Source organism: Pogoniulus pusillus, chromosome Z (genome assembly GCF_015220805.1).
Source record: "Pogoniulus pusillus isolate bPogPus1 chromosome Z, bPogPus1.pri, whole genome shotgun sequence".
Taxonomy (NCBI): domain Eukaryota; kingdom Metazoa; phylum Chordata; class Aves; order Piciformes; family Lybiidae; genus Pogoniulus; species Pogoniulus pusillus.
Window position 1 is genome coordinate 67,767,914 of NC_087309.1, and position 19,374 is coordinate 67,787,287.

Consider the following 19,374-nt stretch of genomic DNA (forward strand, 5'->3'; position numbering starts at 1 on the left):
TCTTTCTCTGTGGGGGTATACTTGGTCTCTGAGCCTTTGTACGCCTTGCTCCAGAACCCGAGTGGGCGGCCTCTTGTCTCATCAGGAGCTTTCTGCCATAGGCTCCAGCTAGGACCATTCTCACCGGCTGCTGTGTAGAGAATGTTCTTAATCTCTGGGCCGGTTCGAACTGGTCCCAAGGCCATGGCATGGACCACCTCTCGTTTGATCTGGTCAAATGCCACCTGCTGCTCAGGTCCCCACTCAAAGTTATTCCTCTTTCTTGTAACGTCAAAGAGGGGTTTCACAATTTGACTGTACCCGGGAATGTGCATCTTCCAAAAGCCCACAAACCCCAGGAAGGATTGTGTCTCCTTCCGGTTAGTGGGTTCCACCATAGTGGCCACTTTATTCACCACATCCATAGGGATGTGGCGTCGGCCATCCTGCCATCGAACTCCCAGGAACTGGATCTCTCTGGCAGGCCCTTTCACTTTGCTTCTCTTAATGGCAAAACCTGCATCCAACAGGATATTAATGATCTTCTCACCCTTCTGGAAGACCTCCTCTGCTGTCTCACCCCATACAATGATGTCATCGATGTACTGCAGATGTTCCGGAGCTCCACCCTTCTCCAGTGCAGTCTGGATGATGCTATGGCAGATTGTAGGGCTGTGCTTCCACCCTTGAGGCAGTCTGTTCCAGTGGTACTGGACTCCTCTCCAGGTGAAGGCAAACTGCGGCCTACATTCTTCTGCAATGGGGATGGAGAAGAAAGCATTAGCAATGTCAATTGTGGCATACCATTTGGCCTCCTTCGTTTCCAGTTCATACTGCAGCTCCAACATATCAGGCACGGCTGTGCTGATTGGAGGAGTCACTTCATTCAGGCCTCGGAAATCCACCGTGAGTCTCCACTCCCCCGTCTCCTTTCGCACTGGCCATATCGGGCTGTTGAAGGGCGAGTGGCTCTTGCTGATGACAAGCTGCTGCTCCAGGCGGTGAATCAGCTGCTGTATGGGTAGCAGGGAGTCTCTGTTGGTGCGGTATTGCCTGCGATGAACTACACGAGAAGCAATAGGTAACTTGACATCTTCCACCTTGTGGGTACCAACCACGGAAGGGTCATCTGACAAGCCAGGCATGATAGACAGCTGCTCTTTGTCTGCAGTCTCTACAGCTGCTATGCCAAAAGCCCACTTGTTCCCCTTCGGATCTTTAAAGTACCCTTCCCGGAGAAAGTCGATCCCCAGGATGCAAGGTGCATCAGGGCCAGTTACTATGGAGTGCTTCTCCCACACATTCCCGGTGAGGCTTATCTCAGCCTGCAGCACAGTCAACTCCTGAGACCCCCCTGTGACTCCTGCAATTGTAACAGTTTCTGTCCCCCTGTGGCTGGAGGGGATCAGAGTGCATTGGGCACCGGTGTCTACCAACGCTCTGTACTTCTCAGCTTCAGAAGTGCCAGGCCATTTCACAAACACGTCCCAATATACTCTGTTATCCCTGGCCTCCGCCTGGCTGGAGACAGGGCACCTCTAATTCTGAGCAGTGTGACTGCATGAGGCACATGGACCTGAGTTACTGGCTTCACCACCCCTTGAGCGAGAGCGCTGCCTGCGGGACACTGGGACAACCCCTCTTCTGGAGGAGTTATTCCCTGTGTTTGTCCCCTGCAGTTCCCTTACCCTGGCCCATAGAGCTGAGGTGGGCTGGCCATGCCATCTATCCATGTTTTCCCCATGGTCACACAGTGTTCTCCAGAGTGACCCCCTGTGTGTACCCTGTCTGCTCTGGGCTGGTCTCCTGCAGGGAGGAGGAGGAGCACGGCGTGTGTTCCTTACAGCTGAGACTTGCACCCATTCTGAAGGTGAAGAGCAGTCATCCTCTGCCTTCTGCATTTCAGAGAAAGAGGCTTTTAGCTCGTTCATTTCTTGGGTGAGGGTCTCTACAGTGGCAATTAAGGTTTTCCTCGACAAACTGTCTTCAAACTGTCTTAGGTCATTCACAAACTCCCTGATTGTGGGAAGGTTGTTGGGGTCTCTGCCCAGCAGCAGTGCTCCCAATGTGGGGGCATATGTGGAAGGGGCACACTGAGTCAGTTTCTTTAAGAGGGCTGGCTTCATGCGGACATCATCAGGGTCCGAGGGCCTCTGGTCGGCTCCATAAATTATCTCTTGAACCGCCATTTGCCTCAGGTATGAGATACCCTGTTCCATATCTGTCCATCTAAGGGGATGGAAAATCATGTCATCCTTAGTCGGGTACCTGTACCTCACAGCTATCAGAAGCCTGGCCCAAAGTGAGTGGGTACCATCGAGCCTTCCCAGCTCCTTATCCACACCTCCATCCCTCGACAAGGATCCCAGCTGCTTTGCCTCCCTCTGATCTAGGTCCACGGTTTCTGCTCCTGCATCCCAGCATTTCAAAAGCCAGGCTAAAAGGGACTGTCCGTTTGCCCTTGCATACTCCTGCCTTATGTGCCTGATTTCCTTTCTGGGCGTGGAGCTGATAAGGATCACTCCATTATCAGGTCCATTTCCAGCTGGTTGCTGTTGCTGGGGGGTGCTGGTTCCCGAAGAGGTCCCTTGCCCTGGATCGGTATCTGCGGGAGGGTTTTGATTTGATCTTGCTGGCCGCGTCGTAATTGGCGCCAGGTGAAGGGGGCTGGGCTGAGGGGGCAGGGTCCGGGGGGCTGCCCTGGGCGGGACCGGAGGCGGAGTTCGGGGCGGAGCCGTGCTAGGGGCGGTGCCTGCGCTGGGGGTGGCCGGAACGGCCTGACCTGTCGCCCAACCCCCGCAGCTGCAGCTCGGGCAGTGAGGACCACCCCTCCCCCTAAGCATCCTAATGGCGGCGCCCACCCGATATTTCCACGTGTCTAAGTTCACCGCTATCTTATTAATTCCCAAACCCAAATTTACACACAGTGAAATAACTGCTATCCAGTACCATTTTTCCCCCAAAATATCTGGAGCTTCTGTGCTCCAATGCATATACTCAGATTGATTCCATGTTCCAGAAACATTTCTAAACACAGTGATGTTACTAACAGAATTCAGGAAATAGGCATAGACTCGGGCAGGCAAATGCTTAGAATATTCCCAGAGCATATCAATGACAATCCAGAAGACATGGTAACTTATAAACTTTAACAGCCAGCCCCACAACAGCCATGCAAAAGCGTTAATGATTAAGACTTTCAGAATATCCATTTTTTAACTTCCAGATCTTCTCTGAAAGAATTCTTTCTACCTAGCCCCACGTTGAGACGCCAAATAAATTGTCTTGGGTTCAAATGCAAGTTCCCAGAGACTCTTATAAATTTGGTAGACCCAATGACAATTTATAGAATTTATAGAGTTTATAGAGTGCCCTCCCCTCCTCCCCCTCCTTTCCCCAAAAGACAGGGAGAGAGATAAAAGGTAGGGACACCCCAATAAATCAATCTCACTCGATTTGGAAGTTAAAAAAGGAAAAGTTTAACAATAACTTAGAAAAAAGGATTGGAGGTAGGGGAGTTTACAAAGGATAAGGAAGGGAAAACAGCAAAAATACAAAACAGGGATGGATACAACCCGAGTAGTGTGATGGTGTCTCTGCCTCGTGGCTGGTATGCAGTATCAGTGTGTGTGTGCGGTCATGAACGCAGGTAGAGGAGAAACGAGCAAGAGAGCGAGGAGCAGGAAGTGCTCCTCTTTTATACCGCAGGAAGTGGGGGGAGTGGGCTAACCATCACCTGGAGTGTGGCCCACCCCTGAGGAGGGGCCAAGACCCCTAGGGTCAGGTTCAGGGTCACTCCCCCAGGAGTGTTAACCCTATACACCATTTTATACTGGGTGTGACAGCCTAGACCAACTCCAGTGTGGGCTTCCACATGGGTCAGCCCACATGTGGCAAAGTGCATTTTGCTTGCTCCCCCCTTCAAGTCTGCAGCGTAGGGAGGTGAAAGAAGTTTTCACATCTTCTATTCCCATTCAAACCAGCAGGGGGAGAGGTGGAGAAGAAAAGAATTTGGAGTACCCTAGCACGATTAGGTGTTAAGGATTCATTATTCCATATTTGCCCTGTACATCTTTAGATACATTCCTCTCCAATTCAGTAAGACAGTTATTATTTTTACTTCCTTTAGGAGTAAAATAATTATTTCTGTCTGCACTTTAAAAAACAATGACATTACGATGGTGCACTCCATATCTTCATCAAGACCATCATGTTCTTGAATTTCCTAGCAACTGCTTCTTTTTTTTTAATTTCTATTTTTAATTATAAAAATTCATTTTCAATTGATAAAGACTCAGAAATACGTAAAAGAACTTCTGCGTTTTCAATTTACAGGGGTTTATCTCTTTCTACGTGGCTCGAATTCCAATAATACTGTGGGAAATGTATTGTCTTCATCCATCATTAAGTGTGTAGTCATCATTAAAAATTCTGATGACTGAGTCTCAGTTCTTTTCAAAGAGCAAGGTACTGTAACCCTCATCTAAACAGAAATAATAGCATTTGTCTGCTTCATACTATGCAGATATTTTTTAAAACCAAACAATCTGTTTTACAGAAGATGCCAAAGGCAGTACCAAGTTAAACTGAGAAATAGGCCTACAAAGCTAGGATACAGAAATGAAAATCAATTTCCTGAATTTCTGGGTTAAGAAACATCGATCTTATAACTATAGTTATGTTTTGATCATTTAATTTAACTGAATGGCCAATGACTGGGGAAAAAATGTAACATGTAAGTGTGACCTCTACTTGTATTAATCACAGAATTGTCAAGGTTGGAAAGGACCTCAAGGATCATCTAATTTCAAACTCCCTGCCATGGGCAGGAACACTTTCCATTATACCAGGTTCCCTAGAGCCACATCCAGCCTGGCCTTAAAGAATTCCAAAAATGGGATTTCAACCACCTTCCTGGGCAGCCTATTCCAGTGTCTTGTCACCCTGATAGTGAAGAGGTTCTTCCTATTACCTAATCTAAACCTATTCTCCTTGAGATTGGATCCAGTTCCCTAGTCCTATCACAACCCAACATCCTAAAAAGTCCCTCATCAGCTTTCTTGTAGGCCCCCTTCAGATATTAGAAGGCCACAAATAAGGTCTCCTCAGAGCCTTCTCTTCTCCAAACTGACCAACCCCAACTCTCTCAGACTGTCTCCACAGAAGAGGTGCTCCAGCCCTCTGATCATCCGTGTGGCCCTTCTCTGGACATGTTCCAGCATATCCATGTCTTTCTTGTAATTGAGATTCCAGAAGTGGACACAGTACTCCAGGTGGGGTCCCATGAGAGCATTGTAGAGGAGAAGACTCACCTCTCTTGACCTGATGGTTATACTTATCTTAATGCAACCCAGGATACAATTTGCTTTCGTGGCTGCCAGCGTACATAGGTGGCTCATATTGAACTTCTCATCCACCAGCATCCTCAACTTCTTTTCTTCAGGGCTGCTCTCAAGACAGTCAGTGTCCACCCTATATCAGTGCCTGGGATTGCCCTAGCTGAGACATGAAACCATGCATTTGGCTTTGTTGAATCTCATGAGGCTTGCATGGGCTGATGTGGGAATGCAGAATGCAGAAGAGTTGTAGGAATGCAGGTGCAGGAGCGCCATGGGAAAGGATGTGAGGAGAAATAAACAACGGGCAGATTCTTACAATAACAGACCTTGGTTCTCACAAGCAACTGGCCAACTTATCTCAAAAGGAATAGATAATTTGGACTCTACTAATGAGAATAACAAGGCATGTATTTATGTAGATGTGGTGGTTTGTCCCTGACTAATTATGCTAATGTGTAGACATGTGCTCTACTGAATGAGTGTATATATATTTTGGGCTGTACGTAATAAAGTGGTTTCTGCGTAATTCACATTGAATCATCTGGAGACCCTTGCGACTGGCCTACGACCACACTGGTCTATGGGCTTGTTTACTGCGGTCCTGCCAGCAATCAGAGATAGCAGGCAGCACCGCCTACAACAGGCCCACCTCTCCAGCTTGTCAAGGTCCCTCTGGATGTCATCCCTTCCCTCCAGCATATCAGCCACACCACACAGCTTGGTATCATGAGTGAACTTGCTGAGGTTGCACTCAATACCACTGTCTGTGTCACCAACAAAGGCTGGCTCCAGTACTGACCCCTGAGGGACTCAACTTGTCACTGGCCTCCACTTGGACATGGACCAATTGACAGCCACTCTTTGGGTGTGCACATCAAGCCACTTCTTTATCCACTGGGTGGTCCATCTGTCAAATCTGTATTTTACCAACTTCTCAGGTCCAGATAAATTACATCAGTCCTTCTCCCCTTGTCTATTGGTGTTGTGACCTTGTCATAGAAGGCCATCAGGTTTGTCAGACATGATTTCCCCTTGCTGAAGCTGTGTTGGTTGTACCAAATCACCTCTTCATTATTCCTCTGCCTCAGTAGTGCCTCCAGGAGGATCTGCTCCATGAACCTATGAGGCAAAAAAGGTGAGACTGACTGGTCTATAGCTCCATGGATCATCCTTCTTTCCCTTTTTGAAAATGGGAGTTATATGGGACTTCACTGGATTGCCGTGACTTTTGGAATATACTACTTCCTAATACTCTTCAATATTTAAATAGTTCCTATTCTTCTTCATCTTTTAAATTATCATGACCATTTCTTCTTATGATATTTATGAATTCTGCTATTAAGCTGTGATCAGTAAGGACACTTAGGATGAATCTACCCCATTCTTTCTTTTTGTATTAAGCGATATTCAAAAAGGGTAAACTTAGAATGACTTTTTTAGGATGAGTTAACTGTCTTTCCAATACACCAGTACCAGACAAATATGAGAAGATGAGACTAAATTTAAGGGATGCCTAGGAATACAATAAAAAAAAAAAAAAAAAAAAAAAAAACCAACTATGCCCAAAATCAACTCTGTGTTTGTGAGCATGTTATTGTTTGACCTGGAGATGAAAACGAACTCACTACAATTTACCTATGAAGGTTAAAAGCAGTCATATTCCATTATAAAACAAATCCAAGTAGGAATACTTGAAGCAAAAAAAAGTATTCAAAATCATGTTTAGCATTAGCATTCTACAGCCACAAGTGGGCACCAAATCCTCAGTTCTGCCATTGATTGTGAAAATCACTATTTATGCAAGACTAAGTATTTACATTGGACCAAATAACAAAACTTCAGTTCTATTATTACTAAACATTTTAAAACACTAGTTTTCCATTGTAGCTGTATAAATAAAAAACAAGAAAGGTTAAGTTTTATTACTAGTCCATTATAAGAATGGGAATTCCACAGGACTATCAGAGTATTTTCATCTTCATGTGAGTACCTGTAAAATACTCCAGAAAAACACACCAGTGAGCCAAACTGAAACTCTTATTACATAACAGAAATGTGGTTGGCAAGCTGTAATCAATTTATCCGTTGTTTCTCCTCATCTTACTCATTCCTGTTTCATCACCCTTGTTCCTCATGACTTCTTACCTCACCTCTGTGTGCTGATAAAATAGATTAAAAACATAAGATGAAGAAATTGTTTAAAAAGTGAAATGATAGTTACTTGTAGAGTTTAATGGGGGTTTTGTTCCTTTTCCTTACTCTCTGCTCACAAGAGTAGTTACTTGCTTTCTGTCCCTTTCTTCTGTTCCCTGGTTCTCTTGCTCTTCATATTCCCCTTGCTGAGCTTCACAACTCCGTCCTTTCCCTGCTCTCTAACACTTTTTGTTTGCTTGTTATGTATACACAAGCATCCACAAGAACATTTCAGAACTGATGTCATGTTATCTCTTATCACAACCAGAGACCAAGTACTCATGGTGACTAATTTTAAATTGATTTTCTTAATGAAAGTTCGTAATCTAAACATGCTTTCATAATAATTGTGAGCCAGTGGGTGACAAATATTTGTCATTCATTCTACTGTGGCACCTTCTGTTATCTCTCTATTCATTAAAGTACCTAGTATAACAGGCTAAGCTATTCTATCTCTCTTTACTTATATAATCCACCATATAACTGAAACGATTCTATGACTCTATGATTCCATGGTTCTATGATATGAGATATTAATTTTATCTCCTCATCTCTCTCTCATTGTGTGTCCCAGTCTGCCTCTTGTTTTTCTGGTAATACATAACAAAAGTCTTCATAGTAAAAAAAAAGAATCCTGGATCTTACACACTGAATCATTTTGCTTTGCAACTATGCATGTTCATTCATCTTTTTTCAACTATAAACCATCTTGCACTTCATAATCAAAAACATCAGCTGTTTTTCTTCATTGTTTAACATCCATTGGCTGTCGATACATCTGTATAACTATTGCAATGCTGTCAAATGGAACATCTTGTGAAAGCAAAAATGTCTGGTGGGGAATAGGAAAGCAGAAAATAGGAATAAAACATGAAAAAAAAATCAGATTAAATTGTCTTTGCAGGCAGTATCAAATTAGTATTTCACAGCCGGTCATCCATAGCATTCTGCCTTCTTTCCAGGACTGGGTATCTACAGGCAAGGTGGATTAAAGTCTTAACATGTGGTAGAAACTATACACAATGCATTATTTCTTTGAAGCAAAGTAAGTCAGTATTTTCCATGGTTAAACTCACATTTGTCATTTGAATATGAGCACAGTATTCAAATAGAAAATCCAGCATGCAATGATGAAACAGTTTCACTGCAATGAGAAATCTGACATTAAGAAGGTTTACTGAGCTAAATATTTTTCTTTTTAATGACACACAGATACCTTCTGTAAACTTGTCCAAACTGTCGTCATGAAATCAATGTTTTAATTCCTCTCACCAGATGTAGAAAATATATGAAAATATGCCAACTTTTCAATGGGACGTAATATAATTTTCATTTCTACTTACTCCTTCATGCATCTTAGATTATTTTTTAAGCTTCTAAAAGATTTTGCTGTTCATGAGCTGCAGACTGATGTTTGATAGCATACATGTATCTGTTAACATAATCCACCTATCACTTCAGTATTTCACTCTGGGGAATCTTGTGTTCTCAAACTATCAACTGGTTTGCTAGGTGAGCTGTTCTACTCACTGAGGAATTGCTTCTAGGAGTTTATTTTCTTTTTTCTTTTATGTTCCAGGACATGCAAATAACATTCTGTGACTAAAAAAGTACATACTATAAAATTGCCTGCTGCCTGCATGCCAAGTAGAGGATAAGAAAGTACATCAAGATGGATTGTGAGCTGTGGCTTGCAAGAAGCTTCATTGTGAATGGCATGGTCACTCCTTCCATATCTAGGTTATAAAAAAATAATTAGCTTACCTCTTCCCTTTTTTGCCTGAAAATCAACAAATAATACAGGTATACATATTCCTTAAAAATCCTTTACTTTACAGGTTACGTCTTGTCATTCCAGTCAGCTCAGGCCTTGTTTTGTCAGAAAATACATAGGCAGAAAGACAGAATTTTACCTTCCATTTTTTGCATCTTATGTCACACTATATGAGAAGCATAACTCAATAATACATTTTTAAATTTTTTGTTTCTTAAGAAAAAAAATTATAGCATTAATTACTTTCCAAATTCCCTGTAGACAGACCAATTCTACATAAATTGATGTTTTAAAATATATGATTAAATATGTTATATAAATATTTATGGCACATAAATATTTATAAAATATTTTAAAATATAAATATTTCTATGAGTTTTTTTAATGAGGTAGTACATACTGTGTGTTTTAATTCTATTTGGCTAAAATTAGACATCCAGCAATAAATACAAGCCTGTTAAATAAACATTTGGAAAATATTTTTTTCATTCAAAGTAGGAAGAATATTTTCAATTCCTGGAGGCATCAAATACATTGCACTATTGCCATCACTACTACTTTAATCTTTAAGCTACAAGACAAGAACACCATACATTGATTGTTAAGCTTCCACTCATAGATTAAAAACAAAAAAAAATTGCAGGGATTTCTACCTTGGCAAATGCTAATTAGCAAGGTTTTTAACTAACATCATTAGCTATATCTATATTTTGAATCTTGCTCTAAAGAAATTTTATGTGTGGATCAATGTTATCAGTGAATCTCTTAACTTGGTTAAGAAATTAATTTCTACTTATGATTAGTACTGCACTTACTGAGTAGAAACTGAATTGCATTCATGAGTACTGCAACCCTGTGAGTCTGATCCCTTCCTGATTTTTACTGAAGTGGTAAAACTTTTCAGACAAATATTTTAACAACTTATACCTTTGCTCAAAAGCTTTGTGAGTAATATCACTATTTCAGTGAATGCATATTTATAAATACACATTATTTTAGTTTAGTCCATTTAACTCAATAACAGACCCTTATCTGAATGTCAACTATTACTACCTCTATGAACACATATAGTTAACTTGTATTTCTCACTGACATTATTAAAACCCAGTTGAACTATTTTTTAGAAATCTGGTAGAGATACTTGCTTCCAGGCAGAGAATTTTTTGCCAGGTTTCAGCCTCAGCAAATTTTCATGGTAGGTCAGAAGTTTCTAAGAGAAATGCTGACACAACCTTTGCTCTTGTATAGTAGAATGAACTCGCCACTATAATAATTAAGCAATTAGGCATGACAGAGAGTGTGAGTTTCCTCAGATAATCACACCCATAGGGTATTACAAGTTGTGATCCAGGGATAAGTGTTTTTAATCTCCCAAGGGTGTGATTATTTTATGATAACCACACCCCCTGGAGGAGATTTATAAGTCACATAAAAACCTTTAATATAAAGTAAAAAGTGCTTGTATTGCAGGTCTAGGAAAAAGTCTGGATACAGACAGTGCTTTGTGACTTCCTGTCAAGGTCCAGAGAACAGAGATTAACAATATCTCTGTCCAAAGGAATAAGATCTGTTTTTATAGATTTCCGTGTTGTGAAATTAAGGTGCAAGGGAGACCATATATCACCACAAAATTATTTATTAAAGGATAAAGTTGAACAAAACAGAGGAAGAGAGAGAAGAGGGGAGAGAGAGTGGGAAAATGGAGAAAAAGAGAAGATACAGGGAAGAAAAAGAACAGGGATTATATTACCATCAGCCAAAGATGGGGAGAGAGAAGAGAGAGACTTGTGCATAGGTCCACGGGTGGAGGTGCTGTGGCGGAGATGCACGGGTGGTGGTGTTAACAAGGGAGAGACTATGGCAATCTTTTATCTTTGTTGATAAACAAGGGAGAGACGATTTAGACTCTCACACTTCCACATATTCATGAAGACTTGCAGTAGAGAGCATCAATTCATACAATTACCCATCAATCAAACCTGTTTTACTGGAGAATATATTTAAGAAAATTATTTGTGTCCTTCTTCAAGCTGTAACAGTGAAATTGATTGGAAATTTTTGCGATGTCTCAAAATTAAAAATGTGATCTCAATCTAAGACTGCTTTAATTCTGTTTTATGACAAGAGTGGTCTTCCCAAATGCTATTTCCAAAGATATCATTAAATCCACGCGTTTTACAAGTCAGCAACTTAACTGTCGTCTGTTACTTTTATCTGAAGCTCATGTGGGATGCTTAGAAATACAGGTCTGCAAGAGGAAACACACAGAATCATACAGGATCACAGAATGGTCTGGGTTGGAAGACACATTCAAAGGTCATCTAGTCCAACCCCCTCTGCAGTAGACAGGGATCATAGAATCAGCTAGATCAGGTTGCCCAGAGCCCTATCTAGTGTCACCTCAAATGCCTCTAGGATGAGCACCAACCACTACTCTGGGCAACCTGTTTCAGTGTTCCATTACCCTCATGTGTTACGAAGGGGAAATTAATTAATACAAGATTTTTTTTTCAAAAATTAATATTGTTTATTAATTTTTATATTCAGAACTCTCATCACCCCTGACAACTAATTTTAATAATGATCAGTTCTTCACATGGTTATGGAAACATTTTACAGATAATAACTAGATCTATCAATAACCAGCAAAATATGTAAACACTAAATTGAACTGAAAGAGAAGATTCTCGTGGTCAAATGCCACTTGCCCACTAGATGGAGTCAAGGAGCTCTTTCTGCTTATTGCCAAAGGCAATGAAGAATTTCAAAGAGGCTCTTAAGAATTTGCTCACAAAATTATTATTACCTGACTCGTGGTGCTAGCCACAGGCCCAGATAGTGTCCAAATGCTTTCAGGGGACTCTGTCTTGGTGTCCATTGAGACTTGATTCTTCCCAGGCTTCTGGGGAAAGGAGGCAGGCAAACTCTGACCTTGTCTCCTGGCTCCTCTGGATGATCTGTGTATGACTTCCAGTCTTAACAGGAGACTTTCAGATGTCTTGCAATGTGCAATCTCAGCATGATTTCACACTGGCCATGCAGGCCAATCACACGAAGGCATTCAGAGCCTGTTCCTGGTAAACTTGCAAGAGTGGAGTTTCCAGACAAGCAATAAGGCAGTGAGCAGTAGCAGCAGGCAATGGCAGAGCACATCAGAACATGTCAGAGTATGGCAAAGCATGTTGTTTGCCTGTGTAACTTTTTATCAATGTGGGCCAAGATAAGGGGCCTTGGATACAGAATGACCAATCAGAATGGCAGTAAGCCAAACCTTACCAGATTAGGAAAAGCCATAGGCTTGTGTTATACAGGGGTTTAAGTCTGAGTTTGGGGTGAGATATGAGGCTGATCTGAAGGTTATTGAATAATTTATTAATATATACAAAGAGAATTTCCCCAAAACTTATGTACAGCTAACACACACAAATTCTTTGTATATGGTTGGTGAAACTATTTTACAGAATGTCTATATACAGCCAAATTATGCAACTTGGTAGAGGTTTTGGAAATGTTCTGGTCAGAGAGTCTTGCAGCATAAAGTGCCACTGATGAAGTTAATAAAATTCCTTAGCAACTTGAATCAAGAGAGTTCAAATACTCACTAGTTGGAAGCCTCAGTATCCGTGGTACCAAAATATATAGAGTGAAAGCCATGTGGTTGATTTCATGTGGAGTTAATAGTTCAATTTGAATTGGGGCAGGCTGTCTGAGAAGATTCCATGAACACAATCAGGCTTATGCAGCGGCCTGGAGCAGCGGCCGGCTGGGAACGTCTTGTTCGATCATCCACTGGATTGGTGCAGAGTGTCGTGGAACAAAGGATCACGTAAAGTGAGCAAAGGTAGTGGCCCCAGGAAGCAGGCAGGCAGGGCGAGGTGAGTGGAGAGAGTAGCAAGAGCATCTTGTTTACCTATTAGAGCATCTTGTTGCCCTGTTTATTGGATGTGGTAAGAGCATTTTGTTGCCCTATTTATTGGATGTGGGCCGAGATCAGTGATCCTTTGGCCACGATATCATCCAATAGGCTTCTGGCAGTCAGCCAAACCACACCAAATTAGGAAGGGTCCACAGGTCTAGTCCCCCAAATATGGAAATAGCATGAGCCTTACACCCAGTGGGCCATAAGCTGAGTGTGTGGGATTACACAACCACTTACACAACACGTTATACAATCTGGTCCCTGGACAGGCCAGACTTTGTGGCACCAGGCTTATTGTGCCCCTTTTGTCCATTTAATGTGTTTACCTCTGGTTTGGGCAGAAAAACATGTTTGGGCAGAAAAACATGTCCAGGCCAGGCATATGTAAGCCTATTTGGGCTAATGTGGCCCTCCACTACAGCTTGTTTTTCCCACATCTGGGGAAAGCACAGGCCTTGCGCAAGTAGGCACAAGCTAAGTGTGTGTATCTTGTCCAGAGTCCTTAGACTTAGCGGCTCCATGTTCTTTTGCGTTCTTTTCCTCTGCTTGCTTCTCTGGTGGAGCAGAAAAATGTGCCTGGGCAAATCAGGATATGTATAAGCCTATTTTGTGCCTGTCAGGCCTACCACAGCATCATGGTAAAGAATTTGTTCCTGGCATCCAATCTAAATCTACTCTTCTCTAGTTTCAAGTCATTGCTCCTCATTCCTTTGTAAAGGCCTTTGTAATGTCTCTCTCCATTCTTCTTATAGACTCTCTTCAAGTAATGGAAGACCACAATTAAATCTCTCCACAGCTTTCTCTTCTCCAGGCTGAATAACCCCAGTTCTTTCAGCCTGTCTTCGTAGCAGAGGTGCTCTAACCTCGTGATCATTTGTGTGGCCTACCTCTGGACCTGCTCCATCAGCTCCAAGTCCTTCTTGTGTTGAGGGTTTCAGAATTGGATATAGTACTCTAGATGAGATCTTACCAGAGCAAAGTGGTAGAATCACCTTTCTGGATCTGGTGGCATCTAATCTTTTGATACAGCCCAGGGTGTGATTTGCCTCCAGAGCTGCAAGTCCACATCACCTCCTCGTGTTCAACTTCTCATTAAAAGTGAAAGGATATGGTTATTTTAAATGCTACCATAGTGAGATCTTAAGATCACTTCACCTATTAATCACTTTGTCTTCTCCAAGGAAGGTTGGCTACTCTTTCTGTTGTGAAGGGAAGTTATTTGCAAAGACATCTGATGCCAATGCCTCTCTGATTTCATTTGGAATAATTTGACGAGGCAGGGTTTATAAAAATATAGTTAGTTTTATTTTCCAAAAAATCCCCCTCCCAAAACTACGTACAAAACTAATTAAAAATTTATTTACAGGTTCTAATTCAGTCAGGAATTTTCACAAGGATGTTTATTGGCAATTTTTGATAATTTAGGAAAGTCAGAAAATGGAAAAGGCTAAGCCACATAATAGCCTTAATCTACTTAGAAATCAGAGGCAGAGCAGAGTCCTAGAGATTGGCTGAGAGAGGATGGGATTTACTCATGAGTGCAGAGTAGGAATTTGAAGGATTTTGACTTGGAGATCCATGGATCTCCACTGCAGCAGCCTGTGGAAACTGCAAGTTATAATCCAATCATGGAACCACATAGTATAAATTCAATGCAAATAGAACCTGCCAAAGTCAAAGTGTTTCCAGACACAGCTTCTGTGAGGCAGATTGTCCTGGGGTACCCCAAATTCCTTCTTCTCCACCCCCATCCTTCTTCTTCTCCCCACAGCTTTGAATGGGAGAAGAAGGCGTGAAGACTGCTTTCCCCTCCCTGCCCTGCAAAAGGTGCCTTTCCACACATGGGCTGACCTGTGCGGAAGCCCATGCTGGAGTCAGGCTGGTGGTTGGCTGAGTTTTTGTGTCCAGTATAAAATGGTAAATGGACTCTTTGTCTAGAAAAGGATAAATAGAGCAAAGGAGGAGGCATCTGTAAAGATGGGGAACTTTGAGAGTTCCCACCTTGAAAGTTCCCCATCTTTACAGAGGGCCCAACAGGACAGGTTCCTGCCATGACTGGACCATCCCTGCTTTTAGAGAGCTCCTATCTTCTTACACAGCTTTCAATTTTACCCCATTCTTGCTTTTAGATGGTTCTCCCCACTTTGACACCCTTTTGTGCAAACTTGCATGCTTGGCAAGGCCTGGAGTCCTTTGGGAGAGAGATGGCAGTACCTGGACTAGCCCCTCTCAGACCATATCAGCAGGCAATTTCCTGGCTGCCTCCCAGACTGGGGGACATTAACGGTTTTGGCTGTCCCATGCCACCATGAAGGCAGCATCGTTCCAGGATCATCCCACTCGTGTAAGAAGTGCTTGAGATACTCTGATTTTGGTAGCTCTGCCACTCACCTTGGAATTTTGCTTTGTGGACATACACTATTGGATATTGCCTGCAGCATCAGAATGCTGCTTCTGCAGAGAAATACAGTAAGGGATAATTGCTGAATGCCTATCTCACATTCATGAGTAAGACCTGCTGTTGCCTTCATCTTTGCTCAGTCTGATTGATAGTGGGGTAAAGCTGTGTTTATAGCCTAGCCTTTTCCATTTCCTGACTTCATAATTATCTAAATTTATCTATAATATCCTTTTTGGAAGAAATTCCTGATTGAACTGAATCTGTAAATAAACCTAAACTAATTTGAGCAAAGTTTAGAGTCAGGATTCCAGGAAAATAAAGTAATTTTATTTTTATAGTTCCTGAGTCGGTCACATTAATTCAATGTCTCCACCATACAGATCTTGTGGAGTTGTTGTGAAAGGCCTATAGTCCTGAAAGCAGGCTTATTTATGCCTGCTCTGCCTGAACATGTCTCTCTGCCTGCACCAGGGGTAAATGAGCACAAAGGGGCACAACAGACCGGGGCCATAAAGTCAGTTGTGCAGGACACCTGATTGTGTAAGTCCCCACATGCCCAGCTCGTGCCTGCCTGGTGCTAGGCCCACGTGGTTCCCATATTTGGAGTCCAGACCTGTAGGTTTTGCCTAGTATGGTAAGGTTTAGCTGACTGCCAAGCTGATTGGTCATTCCAGTGGCCAATGAGACCATTAACTCTCGGCCCATATTTAATAAATAGATGTACACAGGCTCACGTGCAGCCTTCCCCACATTACTTGCTGCTTCGCCATATTGCTTGCCTGCCTGCATACTTCCTTGCAGCTTTCTGCCTGCCTTTGTATGACGGCCTGGTGTGTGCCACTGCCATGGGTTGTCAGGAGCAGACCCACCTGTCTGCATTCGATTGGCCTGAGGAGCCAGCGTTAGACCCATGCTCAGACTGCACGGAACCCTGCCTCTTCACCTGGAGAGCCTGCCTGCGTACCCCTGGAGAGAGCAGCCAGCAGGATCCAGCACCATGAGTTCAGACTGCCATTTCCCCTGAAACTGGAGGATTCCAGCCTCAAAGTCCACAGGCAGAGACCCTGAAGAATTGGACACTTGCAATAGGCTGTGACGTAGCTCTGAAGAGTGATTTCTTATTAATCTGAATTGTGAGTAAATACTTGAATGCCTCTATAATCTCTATTACCTCTGCCATAAAGCAGAGAGCAGCTTTCAGCTCAGCTTTGCTGGGCAAACAGTATAAGACCCCAGGTGGCATTAAGCCATGGGGAAAACTGTCTCTCTGTATATAGTTTCAATGTTTGCTAGTTATTAATAAGTTTCTGTAGATATATATTCCCATGATATCTTCATAATCATGTAAAGAACAATTTAATATTAAAGTTCAGTGGTTGGGGCTGGTGAGAGTTGAAATATTGGAAGTTAATAAATATATATATATATATTTATAAATATCCTCTTGCATTAATTAATTTCTCCCCTCTGCCTAATCGGTGTAGGTCACAGAATACCCTATCTGTGACAGGAGTGGCACTGCCTTAGCAGCTCAGGGAAAGCCACACTGCAGGCGTGCTCCTGCCAACAGCAGCTGTTTATGGCAAAGGCAGGGTCATTCCAGCTCAGTGATAGGGAGAAGGAAACAAGGATACACCTGTCCAAGGAGAACTCGGGGTCAGGTGCTGAAGGAAATCTCTTGAATGGATCAAAATGTATCCAACAGACCAAATGGATCTAATGGACTTGCGTGCACTTTCTATTACTAATTCTATTTCTAATACTCTTTGTTTACATTTATCCTAGACAAAGAGTGCAGTGCTAATACATACTGGGCACAAAGAATCCAGTCAATCACAATCTCAGATTCCAGTATGGGCTTTCCCACAAGTGAGTACTAGTGTGGGTGTAGGAGAAAAGCCCTTTTGCCTTTCCCCATTCAAGCCCACAGAGGCAGGGAAAAGCAATTCTGTGCCTTCATCTTCCCCTACTCAAACTTCTGCTCACAGAGTGGGGAAGGGAGTTTGGACCACCCCATTCATGGCCCCTGAAATGCCATCTAACACTCCCAAACACTGATGTTTGGATAATTATATCAAGATATTATGGAAATGACTTGTGCAAAGAGCTGCGAGAGTGATTGTTGTCATGCCAACCAAATATACAGATGTTGTTGGGTTTACAGGAGTCCTGCATGTAAGGATACATGCAAATTCTGCAGATATAATCATAATCACAGAATCACGTAATAGTTTAGGTTGAAAGAGAACTTTAAACACAATCTAGTCCAACTCTCTTTGTCTTGTTTGTTTTCTGGGGGTTTTTGTTGTTTGTTTTTTGTTTTTATTTATTGAGGGAGGGTGTTTTTTTATTTCTGTGGGGTTTGTGTTTGAGGTTTTTTTCTTCTTTTCAAGGCTAACCTGTTGATTTTAAAACCTCTGCTGTGACAAATCAGCCAGCTCCATTCCCAGGAGCTGCTATCACAATTTTCCAGCACAAAGATACCAAAGGCATACTGATTAGAAGCAGCTAATTGTTGAGTTTTGTGCAGCGCATGGTCCTGTGTAACTTAGACACTTGTAGTTGGTTGGAAGCTTTTGATATAAAGCAAATACAGTTACTTTTCATTTACATGATTTAGTATTTAGTATAATGTGCTGAAACAGATTAATTTCTTAGCTTTAGTATCATTTAGATTCAGCTTCATTTTACTGTTTTGTCACTCTAGTTTCATATGAACACAAGTCTCCAGCAAGGAGGATTATTAGACCTATAACTGTTACCAGAGTCTGTTGCTGTGAACTTTGTGGAGAAGTTAATATTGGTAGTAACTTGGTGTTGTGGGGTTATCCCTCTTCCCCCCCACCCCTGCCTCCATCTCCCACCTCCACCTCCAAAGATTTGAATGGGGGAAGAAGAAAGCACAAAACCTGCTTTCCCCCTTTTCCCCTCCTTGCAGGATTGAAGGACGAACAGCAAAGGTGCCCTTTCCACATGTGTACTGACTCATCAGAAAGTTGTTGTGGAACGGAGTTTAGGGGAATTTTGGGCGAGGACGATTTATAAAAAAGAAAGTTTAAATGATTTATTACTAAACACTAGAAATCCCCTTCCCCAAACTTATTTATAACTATCCCATGTAAGTTCTTGGTTCGCGGTTGCAGATTAAAATATAGAATGGCAAAAATGAAGAGAGTCTGTGATTCTAAGAGAGTTCATTTGAGTCTTGAGAGATTATTCAGTTTCTAAATAAAAAGTTTGTCAGTTACTCACTGTCCAAATGCAGTTCAGAAGAGTTTCAAAGTATTTATGAATTTCAGGCGTGTTGTCCGAGCCTCCTGCAGGTCCGGGCTGAGCTGGGCCCTGGCCTCCGAGGCTGATGAGGATCGGGCGCTGCCGAGTTCGTGCCGAGTTCGTGCCGAGCTGGCAGTAATTTTAAAATGCTGCCGAGCGATGCGTGTGCAGGCAGGGTGTCATTCAGAAGGAGAGCAGGAGAACGAAGGGGCTCCCAATTAAGGCAAATGCAGCATTTTTATAGTGTTCAAAAGAGGTGTGTTTAGCCAGTTCAGGGAATTTTATGTTAATTTTACAGATTGGTACAAAGTTATAATCAATTCATACAATTGGACAATTCATACCCAAAACCAACCTGTAGGACCACCCAGGGGTCAGCCCCCAACAGACGTTCACCAGGTGATGGGAACCAAGGTCTTTATCTCAAAACATAGCCAATGTTTACCTTTTACCCCTCTTGGGGAGAAATCTTCTCAGAGGCCCTGTAGCTGCTGGG